Source organism: Pleurodeles waltl, chromosome 10, assembly GCF_031143425.1.
Source record: "Pleurodeles waltl isolate 20211129_DDA chromosome 10, aPleWal1.hap1.20221129, whole genome shotgun sequence".
Lineage (NCBI taxonomy): Eukaryota > Metazoa > Chordata > Amphibia > Caudata > Salamandridae > Pleurodeles > Pleurodeles waltl.
In genome coordinates, this window is record NC_090449.1 from 636,645,829 (window position 1) to 636,660,623 (window position 14,795).

Below are 14,795 nucleotides of genomic sequence, written 5' to 3' on the forward strand. Positions count from 1 at the left end.
GTCCCATAAAGCAACTCAGCAAGGCGACTTGCTGTGCTGAGTGATTTCTTAATGAATATGCCTCAAAGCTCAGTGATTTCTTAATAAAAATGCCTCGAAACTCGACTGTTAAAGTAGTTTGTCAATGCCTTTTGGACTGTGCAAAGCACCGGCAGCATTGCAATATTTCCATAACAAAGTGTTGTCTGAATTAATAGACCGATGTGTAGTCGTTTATGTAGATGACATATATTTACTGAAAATCTTCAACTGTACATGTTGCTCATGTGCATTTAATTCTGCAATGGTTGCCTTTAAATCATCTTTACGCAAAGATGGAACAGTGTGTGTTTCACACTCAACAGGTGGACTTTTTAGGGTTTATTATAACTTACACATGAATACAAATGGGCATGAAAAAGGTAGAGGCTTTCAAAGTGTGGAAGGCTCCAAAATGTATTTCGGAGAAATAAAGACTTTTAGGGTTTGCAACGTTTCGTGGGCAATTTAACAATCATTTTGACTATAGTTTCACGCACATAAAGATCGCTAAAGAAAGGTTTAGAAATCCACTAGGACAAGGAAACTCAACAGGCTGTCAAATTGTTGAAGAAAAAGGAAACTCAAGTTGAAGGACAAATTAATTAGCACTACATTGTTGGTAGATCCAGATCGAACACAGCATTACATTGTGAATGCCGATGTCTCGCAACTCACAGTGGAAGGTGTTCTGTCACAGCGTAAATCAATTACTGGCCAAATGGACTTATTAACGTTTTTCATGTTCATTAAGCCCTCCTAAGGTGGGTTATGCTGTCTTGGATAGAGAATCGTTAACTATAAAAGTGTCTTTCAAAGAGCAGGGGCACTGACTCTTAGGGACATGTCATACAGTGACCATCTTACCAGACCACTGAAACCTTCAGGACCATATTTATACTTTTTTTGCGCCGCATTTGCATCATTTTGTGATGCAAAAGTGGCGCAAACGTGCACAATACAATTGTATTTTGTAAGTTTGCACTGTTTTTACATCAAAAAGCGGCGCTAACAAAGTATAAATATAGCCCATAATTGTATTTTGTAAGTTTGTGTCGCTTTTGCGTAAAAAAATAACGCAAATGCGGCGCAAAAAAGGTATAAATATGGGCCTCAGTTCTTAAAGTCAGCCAAGCCTTACCTGCTAGACAACTCCATTGGCCATAGTGTGTTACTGACTAGGATTTCATAATTCACTTTTTACCTGTTAACAAATTGGAAAGGCAGATGCCTTGTCCGGCTTGTGGTGACAGTACAAATCTCTGAGACACCGTAAATCATTTCTTCTGCACTAAAAAATTACAGCAACCACAGCATTTACAAAACGTCAACCTTCCTTATCTCGGAAGCAGCTTCATTTTCATTCATGAGACATGTGGTTCACACCTAATTACAGGCACTAGAGTCAAGGGAGAGAGCCAAACTCTCTTTAACTTCAATTTGATGCAAAGCAGCACAAAGTGAACATTTGAAAGTTTATTTTCCACTACACTTAGCAAACATGAATTGGCTCCAATAAATGAGATGTTTGACATAAAGTAGAACATATTGTTTTAAGCGAGTTTTTACAATGGTCACAAGCTAAGTTTTGAAAATGAAAATTATTCACAATCAAGCCTGTTCACACAAAGTGTAACGCAACCTAGAAAGTGACAAACAACTTTTAGCAACTATTCACTGTGAGGGTATTTTTTTTTTACAAAATTTAGAATGTCACATTTTTATATCTAAATAAACCAGCATCTGAGGGCTTACAGGGAACACACAAGGGTGACTTTCCAAATTGATAACTTTAGAATTTCAAACACACAAAAGGTGATGGGAGGAATGCTTGTAAATAGTCTTACCAATTGCTTAGCATATTATTCAAATACATTGTTTATCACTACTGTGTCACCCTAGGCAGAGGCTCTCTTTATGCAAATCTTATGAAAATCAGAAGGGGTGTGTGAAATTATGCACAACTGCACAAAATTATGCATGTTTGGAAAATATGTGAATTAGTCATTTTTCGCTTTATTTAGAGCAAAATGTGCACATGCGTCACTTTTTGGCATAAGAACACATTTAAATAAAAAAACACAAACAATGCCTTCTTGCATAATGTTCAAGTGTCTCCTCAATATTCTTTTACCTCAAATTATGTGTTTGTAGTAAAAGTATATAACAAATGGTGCGTAATTACACAATTTGGTGTCAGGAATTTCAAGTAACAAGCATAAAGCGAAGTTCCCTAAATTACATGAATTATGCTGGCATCATTTACATTTTGCACAGGTCTACAAATCAGTACAGACCCTGCTTTTCTTAGGAACACTCCATCCAAACTGCCAGGCAAGGTCCTCTCCAGAAGCGAACGTCAGCTAACCCAGACTAGTTTCAGCCTTGTTTGGCCTCAAGAGTGAGATACAGTTTGGATCTTTTGGCACAACAGTCAAGGCACCAATGTCTGGGCATACTAGTTCAGGCATTAAATCAAATACGCAAAAGGTGAAGAGATGAATGCTTGATAATATTCTAACCACTGGCAATTGCTTGGGTTATCATTGCATCCAATCGTTTTTCACCCATGTCTCTCTCTAGACAGAGTCTTTCTTTATGCAAATTGTTAGACTTTGCATCCTTGGTGTGGTCTCTTCTAACTTTTTGCCTCTGTTTCCCAGGTTGTTGATGTGTGCTGGGAACTGTTTTTGCTGTTTTGATACTCTAGACACCTTACCCATGCCATCCACTGCTAAAGTGCAAAATATAGGTGTAATTGGCTTTCCATGATTGGCATATTTGATTTACTAGTAAGTCCCTAGTACAGTGCACTAGAGGTGCCCAGGGCCTGTAAATCAAATGCTACTAGTGGGCTTCAGTACTGGTTGTGCCACCCACATATGTAGCCCTGTAAATGTGGCTCAGACCTGCCACTGCAGTGTCTGTGTGTGCAATTCTAAACTGCCAATTCAACTTGGCAAGTCTACCCACTTGCCAGGCCTAAACCTTTCCTTTCCTTACATGTAAGGCACCCCTAAGGTAGGCCCTAGGTAGCCCCATGGGCAGTGTGTAGTGTATGTTTAAGGTAGGACATGTACTAATGTGTTTTATATGTCATGACAGTGAAATACTGCCAAATTCAGTTTTCACTGTGCAAGGCCTATCTCTTAACATGATGGCTGCCTTTAAATATTATTAAAGTGCAGATTCCCTATGGACGCAGATAGAAATGTGGCGTTTAGGGTCTCTAAACTCACAATTTAAAAATACATCTTTTAGTAAAGTTTGTTTTTAGATTGTGTGTTTGAAAATGCCACTTTTAGAAAGTAGGCATTTTCTTGCTGAAACCATTTCATGACTCTGCCTGTTTGTGAATTCCCTGTCAGGGTCAGTTTGACAGTTGGACTGTTTGCACCTCTCTCTATACAGTGACACATAGGGAGCTGGGGTGTGGCCTGCATATCCTGACGAGTCATCTGTCCTAGGAGGGAGGGGAGAAGTGGTGACTTACACCTGAACGGGCCGTGCCTGCCCTCACCCAATGCAGTCTCCAACCCCCTGGTGTGTGTCTGGGACCTAGCCTGGCCAAGGCAGGATCTTGAAAACAACAGAGACTTCTCTTTGAAGGAGACCTACTTAAGAGGCAGGAAGGAGTATAAGAAGTGCTTCCAAACCCCCTGAAAAATAGATCACTTCTAGAATCAAGAGCTGAAGAGCTGTGGAGAAGTGCTGCCCCTGTCTGTGACTGTGCTGTGTTCGGCTATCCTGCAGTTGCCTCTTCTGCGTGTGAAAGGGGACAAATACTGGACTTTGTGGTATATTCCTGCTTGAGATGAATCCCCAAGGGCTTGGACTGAGCTTGCCCCCTGTTCTGAAGTCTCAGGGCCTTCAAAGACTTCTCCTACCAGCCCCTGGACTCTTTGCTGAGACTCCTACCCTGACAAGTGGTGCCCTATCCAGTCCCTGGGCCCTTGAAAGAAGAAGCTGGTGAAAATCCAAGAAAACCAACATCAGAGAACTCCGGACCAACGCCGCTGTCGAATCCTGTGAGGCCACCTGCAAATGACTCCATGGTCCTTGCTGGAGTGTGACGACACTCGCAGGTCCGACATCACTGCAGCCCCGCCGAAGTCCGTGACTCAATGGAAGTCATCACACCACATTGTGATCGCCGGATATCAGCTCCACCTGAAGTGCGTGGATTCAACACTTCGCACCAACGCCGCCTCACCTGCACGCTCCACAGCAAAGACCTGACCCCTCTTCGAGATGCCTCCGCTCCTTTGTCCCGGAGCACCGGAACCGGTGTAGCCTCGGATCCAGTGAAGCTGCGATCCCTGACTTCGAGGACTGGCTTGTTTTCACATTTTACTAAGGTACTGTACCTGGGGGTCTGTGTGACTCTGTACCTAGCACCATTGGCGTCAGATTGTTGGGAACGACTCCGTCAGAACACTGTGTTATCACCTCATCAAAGCATTTTGTGTTTCTAGGTGCTATGTTTGAGTTGAATCTTTAAAAATTCATAACTTGACTTGTGTATGTCGGATGTTTGTAATTTTGGTCTTGTTATGTTTAGATAAATATTGGCTATTGTCGTAAACCTGTGTTGAGTCATTTTGTGGTGTTTTCACTATATTAGAGTATGTGTTGATACAAATACTTTACACCTGGTCTCTGAAATTAATCCTACCTGCTCGTGCCAAGCTACCAAGGGGGTGAGCGGGGGTTAACTGAGTGGGATTCTCCTTTACCCTGACTAGAGTGAGGGTCCTTGCTTGGACAGGGGATAACATGACTGCCAACCAAAGACCCCCATTTCTAACACAAATCAGTGCTGATCCTGCCTCTAACAGAAACAGTCCATCCCAAACTGCCAAGTGAGGCCCCTACAGTAAGGAGCACAAGCAACACAAGCCCCCAGACAATCTTCTGCCTTGTTAGGTCTCATCAGTGAGGTATAGCTTTCATCATATGCCACAGTGGGCAAGGAACCCACATTTGAGCACATCCTTGACCACTTATGCAATTAAATCAAACACACAAAAGGTGATGGGAGAAATGCTTGCATATAGTCTACTGGCAATGGCTCTGAGTAGCTGAAGGGTATCCCCTTTCTATTTGCGATTCAGAAAGGAATGTATCAATGATATGTCACCACAATTGTGATTGCAAGCCATTTACCAGCTAGTGACACCTCAAAGGGGGTGGTTTCTGCCCTGCCCGCCCCAGGCCCCACTTAATGCAGGCCGCAGTGTAAAAGCGCAGTGGAGACACCACTGGTGCTCCAAAGGCAAGTCCATCTGTGCCCATCCGAGCTTGGGCCGCTCCCAGTGCCTTGACCCCTGGCCCTTCCTCCCTCCAAACACACACCATCGCTGAGCTCTGCACCTTCGACCCTGGGTGCCGCCACAAACACTGCCACCATGCCGACCCACACCCCACATTAGGGCCCTCAACCTGCACCCACTGCCATTCACCTGCCACAGCACACACAACAGCCCACCGACCAGCCCTACTCCGAACACACCACAGACACAACTTGAACAAAAACACCAACAAGCATGCGCCTTTCTCAACACACTCTCACTATGCAAGCATTCCCCCAAATTATGGGACCTCATTGCCGCCCTCACACCCAACATCATCTTCCTCACTGGACCTGGCTCAACTGCACATCCGCCCCAGACATTGCCACAGCAATCCCTGACAGATATAAAATAATTCACCAGGACTGCACCAACAAGCCGGCAGGAGGAACAGCCATCATCCACAAAGAGACCATACAGTGCACCATCACCACCAACACCACCACCCCCAATAAACATCTCAACTTTGAGCTCCACATAGAAGACAAAACAATCATCAGAGGCACCCTCGCATACTAACCCCCAGGCCCATGCTACAGCTTCTGCAACACCATCGCAGAATTAATTGCGCCCCTAGACGTAATCTCCAAGGATTATATCCTCCTCTGCAACCTAAATTTCCACATCGACGACCCCAACGACACCAACACTGCACACCTCCTTGGCAGTATGAGCAGTCTCGGATTGACCCAGATCATCCACGACCCTAACCACACCACAGGACACACGCTGGACCCTACTTTCACCTCCAGCAACTGCGTCAAATACAACCATGTTACCGAACTCACATGGACCGATCACTCCACCATCCCCCTCAGTATCTTCAGCCCCAGCACCTCCACACCTAGGATGACCAGCACCCCCCGAATGGAGGTGGAACAAAATCTCAGAGACCAGCTGGGCGGATGCCCTCAACACTACAACCCCGCTACCACCACCAACTTCGAACAGGGAGTGAAAAAAGTCACTGCCTGGATCACCTATTGTGCCAACAACATCCTCCTCATCAAGAGCAACATCCAGAGAAAATCCTACAAAAAGGCCAGCTGGTACACCTAAGAACTCAGAACAGTGAAACGAGGCAGAAAACACCTGGAGAGGAGATGGCACACCCGCAATGACACCTCTGACAAAAACAAGACCTTCCTCAATCTGTACCACCAGCTGCTGAAGGCAACAAAAAAGACAGCCCTTGCCACATGTTTCCAAACCAGCTCCAAACACCAAGGAATTTTTCAACATCGTTAAGGAACTGTCCAACCTGGCTGCCAGCGAAAACAACATCACACCCTCACAGGAGCTGGTTGACAACCCTGACCACTTCTTCCATTAGAAGATTGCAACCATATACAGAAACCTCAAACTCCAACCCACAGGTACGGACTTCTTTGACAGATACACAACCACCATAATCAACACAAACCACATACTGACTACCTGAATATCCTCTCCAACCAGGACATCACCTCCACCATGATATCCATCCACTCGGGAGCTCCAACAGACCCATGCCTGCACTCCATCTTCAACCTTGGAAACCAAAAAATCGTCCAGGAACTCACAACCCTGTTGAACACTGCTATCAACATTGCAACATTTCCCAACACCAGGAAACACACCCAGTCAACCCAAAAACTACCGGCCAATCTCCTTTCTCCCATTCCCAGCAAAGGTACTGGAAAACGTCATCAACAAGCAACTCATGACATACCTGGAGCAGAACCAACTATTCGATGCCTCCCAATCCAGCTTCTGCTGCAATCACAGCATGAAAACTGCCCTCATTGTGGCCACTGACAACACCAAACCCTCCTCGACCAAGAACAAACACAGCTTTGATCCTCCTCGACCTCTTGGCAGCCTTCAGAACAATATCCCACCACATGCTGATCAAAAGACTCCACCACATCACCATCCAAAGGGATGCACTTAAATGGAACACTTCTTCCTCACCGGTAGAACAGAAGATCTACCTCCCACCTTTTATCTCCAAACCCAAGCAGAACACCTGAAGTGTCCCCAAGGGCTCATTCCTCAGCCCCATGCTCTTCAAGGTATACATGACCACGCTGGCCAACATCGTCAGATCCCATGTTCTCAACATTATTTCCTACGCAGACGACACCCAACTCATCCTCTCACTAACCGATGACTCCTCCACTACCAGAACCAGCTTCCACTGATGCATGATAAGCGTTGCTGATTGGATGAAGAACAACTGCTTGCAGCTGAACACAGAAAAGACAGAAGAACTGATCTGTGCCAACAGCAGCAACACATGGAATGACTCCTGGTGACCATCAGACCTAGGACCGACACCCACTTCCTCCGACCATGCCAGAAACCTAGGACTCATTATTGACAAGCTCACCATGAAATCATAGATCAACTCAGTCTCCTCCACCTGCTTCTTTACTTTGCGCATTCTGCATAAGATCTTCAAGTGGCTACCTCTACACACGAGACACATCATGACACAAGCCCTCATCACCAGCCAACTGGACTACGGCAACGACCTCTATGTAGGAATTGCCATGCAGCTCCTAAAGAGACTTCAGACCATATTGAACGCTGCAGCCAGACTCATCCTCAGCTTTCCTCGATGAACCCACATCACACCCCATCTCAGGCAACTCACTGGCTTCCCAAACAGAAGAGATGCCAATTCAAGTTGCTGACCCATGCACACAAGGCTCTACACAACGAAGGACCCACGTATATTAACCACTGACTGAATGTCCACCAAACGTTGAGAAGACTACACTCTGCCTCCCTTTCATTTGCCCATGATCCCTGCATCAACCAAAGCAGAAGTGGAGGATGCTTCTTCTCTCACGTCGCAGCAAAACCCTGTAACAGCCTCCCCGCACACCTCCGGACCATCACCTCACTTCTGGAATTGCGAATGGTCCTCAAGACCTGGCTGTTTGAATAAGCCCTCGGGACCTGCAAGCACCTGGATACCCTATTGGGGGATTAGACGCACTTTATAAATCCTGATTGAGTGATTGATTGATTCTCACAGAGGAACTGTCTCTGTGGAAATCCATAGGACCACAGACTTTGAATGTCTTTCTTACTGGGACACTTTAAAAGAAGCACCAGTCCCTTTGATGGACACAGGCAGCTTTAATAAAATGTTTCCTGTTTGGAATCCAAATATGCGGACACAAGTGTCCATTGTTACATTTATTGCCAATCACAATGGTTCACAAATTGCAACTTGTCTAATTAATATTCATTAGGAAAGGTTGTTTTGCCACCACATGCAAATTAAGAGTTTGTGATGCAACTTATTACTATTTAGGTCACTTCACAAATTGCATTCTAATTTGCAAATCAGTTGGTATGCAAATTGCACACCTCTGGTTTTTAACCCCTTCTGTGCCCAGGACGGAATGGTTACGTCCTGAGGCACAGTGCTCGTGTGCCCTGGACGTGACCATTACGTCCTGGGACAGAGCCCAGAGGGAGTGCTGGCGCTCCCTCTGTGGGGTTCCCCCCCCCCACAAGGCAGGGATGGAAGGGGAAGCCCTTCCCCTTCCACCCCTGACCCCCCGCCACCACCCCTGTGAGTTCATCGCGCAATCGCGCGCTGACTTTCACAGAGGCCTCCTCCCATTACGCTGGAAGCTGAGCAGAAGAGAAATGCAAAGCATATCTCTTCCGATTATGTGGAGGAGGCCAGAGAGGCTTCAAAGGGAAGGAAAGGAATTTCCTTCCCTTTGAAGTCTCTCTGAGCATTTCAAAAGCCGGATTGTAAAGCAATCCGGCTTTTAAAATGCCCACTAGACACCAGGGATTTCTTTTGGAAAAGGAAACTGGCATGAGGGGAGCGACCCCTTGGGCAAGGGTCGCTCCCAGGGAGGGCATTTTTTTAAAGGCCTTTTCTGCCCCCCTTGGGGGCAGAAACCTCTAGGCACCAGGGATAAAAAAAAATTGTTTGTTTTGTTTTTGTTTTTTTGTTATTTTTAGATATGGGGAGCGACCCCTTAAGCACGGGTCGCTCTCCTAGGGGGCAAATCATATTTAGGCCATTTCTGCCCCACTTGGGGGCAGATTGGCCTATTTTTATGAGTCCAATCTTCCCCCAAGGGGGACAGAAACCACTAGACACTGGGAGTTTTTTTTTTCTCATGAATTTCACGCAAGGGGAGCAACCCCTGGGGGCAAATTTATTTTAGGCCATTTCTGCCCCCCTGGGGGGCAGATCATCCTATTTTAATTAGGCCAATCTGCCCCCAAGGGGGGCAGAAACCATTAGGCACCGGGGATTTTTGTTGTTGTTGTTGTTTTACAGATGGGGAGTGACCCCTTAGGCAAGGGTCGCTCCCCTGGAGGGGCAAATTGTATTTAGGCCACTTCTGGCAGATCGGCCGATTTTAGGTCAATCTGACCCCAAAGGGGAGAGAAACCACTAGGCACCGGGGATTATGTTTTTTGCGCCAATGTCACGCAAGGGGAGCGACCCTGTAGGCAATGGTCGCTCCCTGGGGGGGTTGGGGGAGCGGGGGCACATTTATTTTAGGCCATTTCTGCCCCCCCTGGGGTAGATTGGCCTATTGTTATTAGGCCGATCTGCCCCCAGGGGGGGCAGAAACCTCTAGGTGCCAGGGCTGATTTTTGATTTTTTTAAATTTTTTGTTTGTTTGTTTTTTTAGAGATGGGGAGCGACCCATTAGGGAAGGGTCGCTCCCCTGGGGGGGCAAATTGTATTTAGACCATTTCTGCCCCCCTTGGGGGCAGATCGGCCGATTTTAGGTCAATCTGCCCCCAAGGGGGGCAGAAACAACTAGGCAACGGGGATCTTTTTTTTTTGCACCAATGTCATGCAAGGGGAGCGACCCTGTAGGCAATGGTCGCTCCTCGGGGAGATTGGGGGGGTGGGGGGCAAATTTATTTTAGGCCATTTCTGCCCACCCAGGGGTAGATTGGCCTATTGTTATTAGGCCGATCTGCCCCCAGGGGGGGCAGAAACCTCTAGGCGCCAGAGCTAATTTTTTTGTTTGTGTTTTTTTTGGGTTTGTTTGTTTTTTTAGAGATGGGGAGCGACCCATTAGGCAAGGGTCGCTCCCCTGTGGGGCAAATTGTATTTAGACCATTGCTGCTCCCCTTGGGGGCAGATCGGCCGATTTTAGGTCAATCTGCCCCCAAGGGGGGCAGAAACAACTAGGCACCGGGGATCTTTTTTTTTGCGCCAATGTCACGCAAGTGGAGCGACCCTGTAGGCAATGGTCGCTCCCTGGGGGGGGTTGGGGGAGGGGGACACACATTTATTTTAGGCCATTTCTGCCCCACCTGGGGGCAGATCGACCTATAGACTTTAGGCCGATCTGCCCAGAGGGGGGCAGAAACCTCTAGGCGCCAGGGCTAAAAAAATTTGTGTGTTTTTTTTTTTTGTTTGTTTGTTTTTTCAGAGATGGAGAGCGACCCATTAGGCAAGGGTCGCTCCCCTGGGGGGCAAATTGTATTTAGACCATTTCTGCCCCCCTTGGGGGCAGATCGGACGATTTTAGGTCAATCTGCCCCCAAGGGGGGCAGAAACAACTAGGCACCGGGGATCTTTTTTTTTTGCACCAATGTCATGCAAGGGGAGCGACCCTGTAGGCAATGGTCGCTCCCCGGGGAGGTTGGGGGAGTGGTGGGCAAATTTATTTTAGGCCATTTCTGCCCACCCAGGGGTAGATTGGCCTATTGTTATTAGGCCGATCTGCCCCCAGGGGGGGCAGAAACCTCTAGGCGCCAGGGCTGATTTTTGATTTTTTTAAATTTTTTGTTTGTTTGTTTTTTTAGAGATGGGGAGCGACCCATTAGGCAAGGGTCGCTCCCCTGGGGGGCAAATTGTATTTAGACCATTTCTGCCCCCCTTGGGGGCAGATCGGCCGATTTTAGGTCAATCTGCCCCCAAGGGGGGCAGAAACAACTAGGCAACGGGGATCTTTTTTTTTTGCACCAATGTCATGCAAGGGGAGCGACCCTGTAGGCAATGGTCGCTCCCCGGGGAGGTTGGGGGGGTGGGGGGCAAATTTATTTTAGGCCATTTCTGCCCACCCAGGGGTAGATTGGCCTATTGTTATTAGGCCGATCTGCCCCCAGGGGGGGCAGAAACCTCTAGGCGCCAGAGCTAAAAAAAATGTTTGTGTTTTTTTTGGGTTTGTTTGTTTTTTTAGAGATGGGGAGCGACCCATTAGGCAAGGGTCGCTCCCCTGTGGGGCAAATTGTATTTAGACCATTGCTGCTCCCCTTGGGGGCAGATCGGCCGATTTTAGGTCAATCTGCCCCCAAGGGGGGCAGAAACAACTAGGCACCGGGGATCTTTTTTTTTGCGCCAATGTCACGCAAGTGGAGCGACCCTGTAGGCAATGGTCGCTCCCCGGGGGGGGTTGGGGGAGGAGGGACACACATTTATTTTAGGCCATTTCTGCCCCACCTGGGGGCAGATCGACCTATAGACTTTAGGCCGATCTGCCCAGAGGGGGGGCAGAAACCTCTAGGCGCCAGGGCTAAAAATTTTTGTGTGTTTTTTTTTCTTCGTTTGTTTGTTTTTTCAGAGATGGAGAGCGACCCATTAGGCAAGGGTCGCTCCCCTGGGGGGCAAATTGTATTTAGACCATTTCTGCCCCCCTTGGGGGCAGATCGGACGATTTTAGGTCAATCTGCCCCCAAGGGGGGCAGAAACAACTAGGCACCGGGGATCTTTTTTTTTTTTGCACCAATGTCACGCAAGGGGAGCGATCCTGTAGGCAAGGGTCGCTCCCCGGGGGGGGTTGGGCGGGTGGGGGTCAAATTTATTTCAGGCCATTTCTGCCCCCCTGGGGGGCAGATCAGCCTATTTTAATTAGGCCAATCTGCCCCCAAGGGGGGCAGAAACCACTAGGCACCGGGGATTTTTTTGTTGTTGTTTTACAGATGGGGAGTGACCCCTTAGGCAAGGGTCGCTCCCCTGGAGGGGCAAATTGTATTTAGGCCATTTCTGCCCCCTTTGGTGGCAGATCGGCCTAAACCACTAGGCACCGGGGATTTTGTTTTTTGCACCAATGTCACGCAAGGGGAGCGACCCTGTAGGCAATGGTCGCTGCCTGGGGAAGTTGGGGGAGCGGGGGGCACATTTATTTTAGGCCATTTCTGCGCCCCCTGGGGGCAGGTCGGCCTATTGTTATTAGGCCGATCTGCCCCCAGGGGGCGGCAGAAATCTCTAGGCGCCAGGGCTAAAAAAAAAATTGTGTTTTTTTTGTGTGTTTGTTTTTTTAGTGATGGGGAGCGACCCATTAGGCAAGGGTCGCTCCCCTGGGGGGGCAAATTGTATTTAAACCATTTGTGCCACCCTTGGGGGCAGATCGACCGATTTTAGGTCAATCTGCCCCCAAGGGGGGCAGAAACAACTAGGCACCGGGGATCTTTTTTTTTTGAACCAATGTCATGCAAGGGGAGCGACCCTGTAGGCAATGGTCGCTCCCAAGGGGGTCGGGGGGGTGGGGGGCAAATTTATTTTAGGCCATTTCTGCAGATCGGCCTATCTTTATTAGGCCGATCTGCCCCTGGGGGGGCAGAAACCTCTAGGCACCAGGGCACATTTTTTTTTTTGTTTTTTTTTTTGTTTGTTTACCTCTAGGCGTCAGGGCTAATTTTTTTGTTTGTGTTTTTTTTTGTTTGTTTGTTTTTTTAGAGATGGAGAGCGACCCATTAGGCAAGGGTCGCTCCCCTGGGGAGCAAATTGTATTTAGGCCATTTCTGCCCCCCCTGGGGCAGATCGGCCTATTGTTATTAGGCCGATCTGCCCCAGGGGGGGGGCCAAAACCTCTAGGCGCCAGGGCTAATTTTTTTTGTGTGTTTTTTTTTGTTTGTTTGTTTTTTTAGAGATGGTGAGCGACCCATTAGGCAAGGGTCGCTCCCCTGGGGGGAAAATTGTATTTAGATCATTTCTGCCCACCTTGGGGCAGATCGGCCGATTTTAGGTCAATCTGCCCCCAAACAACTAGGATCTTTTTTTTGTGCCAATGTCACGCAAGGGGAGCGACCCTGTGGGCAATGGTCGCTCCCCGGGGGGGATGGGAGAGCGGAGGGCACATTTATTTTAGGCCATTTCTGCCCCCCCTGGGGGCAGATCGGCATATTGTTATTAGGCCGATCTGCCCCCGGAGGGGCAGAAACCTCTAGGCACCAGGGCTAATTTTTTTTTGTTTGGTTGGTTTTTTTAGAGATGGGGAGCAACCCATTAGGCAAGGGTCGATCCCCTGGGGGGCAAATTCTATTTAGACCATTTCTGCCCCCCTTGGGGGCAGATCAGCCAATTTTTGTTAGGCCAATCTGCCCCCCTGGGGGCAGAAACCACTTAGGCACCAGGGATTGGTGTGTGTGTATGCGTGTGTTTTCTTTAGGGGGGCAGCCCCTTGGGTAAGGGTCGCTCCCCATGGGGGCACATTACTGTTGGCCATGTCTGCCCCCTGTTGGGGGCAGATGGGCCTATTTTTGGAAAGCCCATCTGCCCCCGAGGGGGGGCAGAAAGCCCACCAGAGGCCAGGGAAGATTTTTTTTCAAAAATAAGAGGGTGGGGGTATGGCCATACCCCCACCCCAAAATAAATGGGGCCAAAGTTGTTCTGCCCACCAGTGGGCAGATGGGGCAATTACCCCTGATCCACACCCCAGGGGGGCAGAAAGTCTACTTGATGCCAGGGAATTAAAACAATATATATATATTTTGGATGGTGGCTACCAACCAGTATGGGCCTGGTTACGCCCCCACCTCAACTGAAGGGGGTAACAGTCTTTCAGCTCTCCCCCGCACTCTAAAACATCTTATCCCACAGCAAGCAAGAAGACATTTGATTATTTTGGGTTTTAGTTTTACATTTGGGCCATGAGAACTTGGCTTACTCTCAAAATCGTCCCACTTGGGATGGTGAGGGCTGCACTTTATGGACTTTGGGATGCTGCCATGTAGAAAAATCCACAAGACCTAGACACATCTGAAAACTAACATCTGGGTGATTCCAGGGTGGTGTGTTTCACATGCACCCGCACCATTTTTGTACCCGCAATCCCCTGCAAACCTCCAACTTTGCTAGAAATCACACATTTTTCCCACGTTTTTGTGATGGAACCTTCCGGAATCTGCAGGAATCCACAAAATTCCTACCACCCAGCATTGTCTCATCTCTACCGATAAAAATTCTGCTGCACTTGTCAGCCTAAAAATGTTTTTTTGCAAACTGACCTTTCGGACCCCTTTTGTTCCCCCTCAATATCAACATGTTTTTGGCTCTTCCCTTTCACAAAAACTTGGCCCACCTACACAAATGAGGTATCATTTTTACCGGGAGACTGAGGGGAACATTGGGTGGTATGAAATGTGTCCCAGTGCGGTGATCCCACACAGAAATGTGGGAAAAATTTGATTTTTTAGCTAAATTTGAGGTTTGCTGAG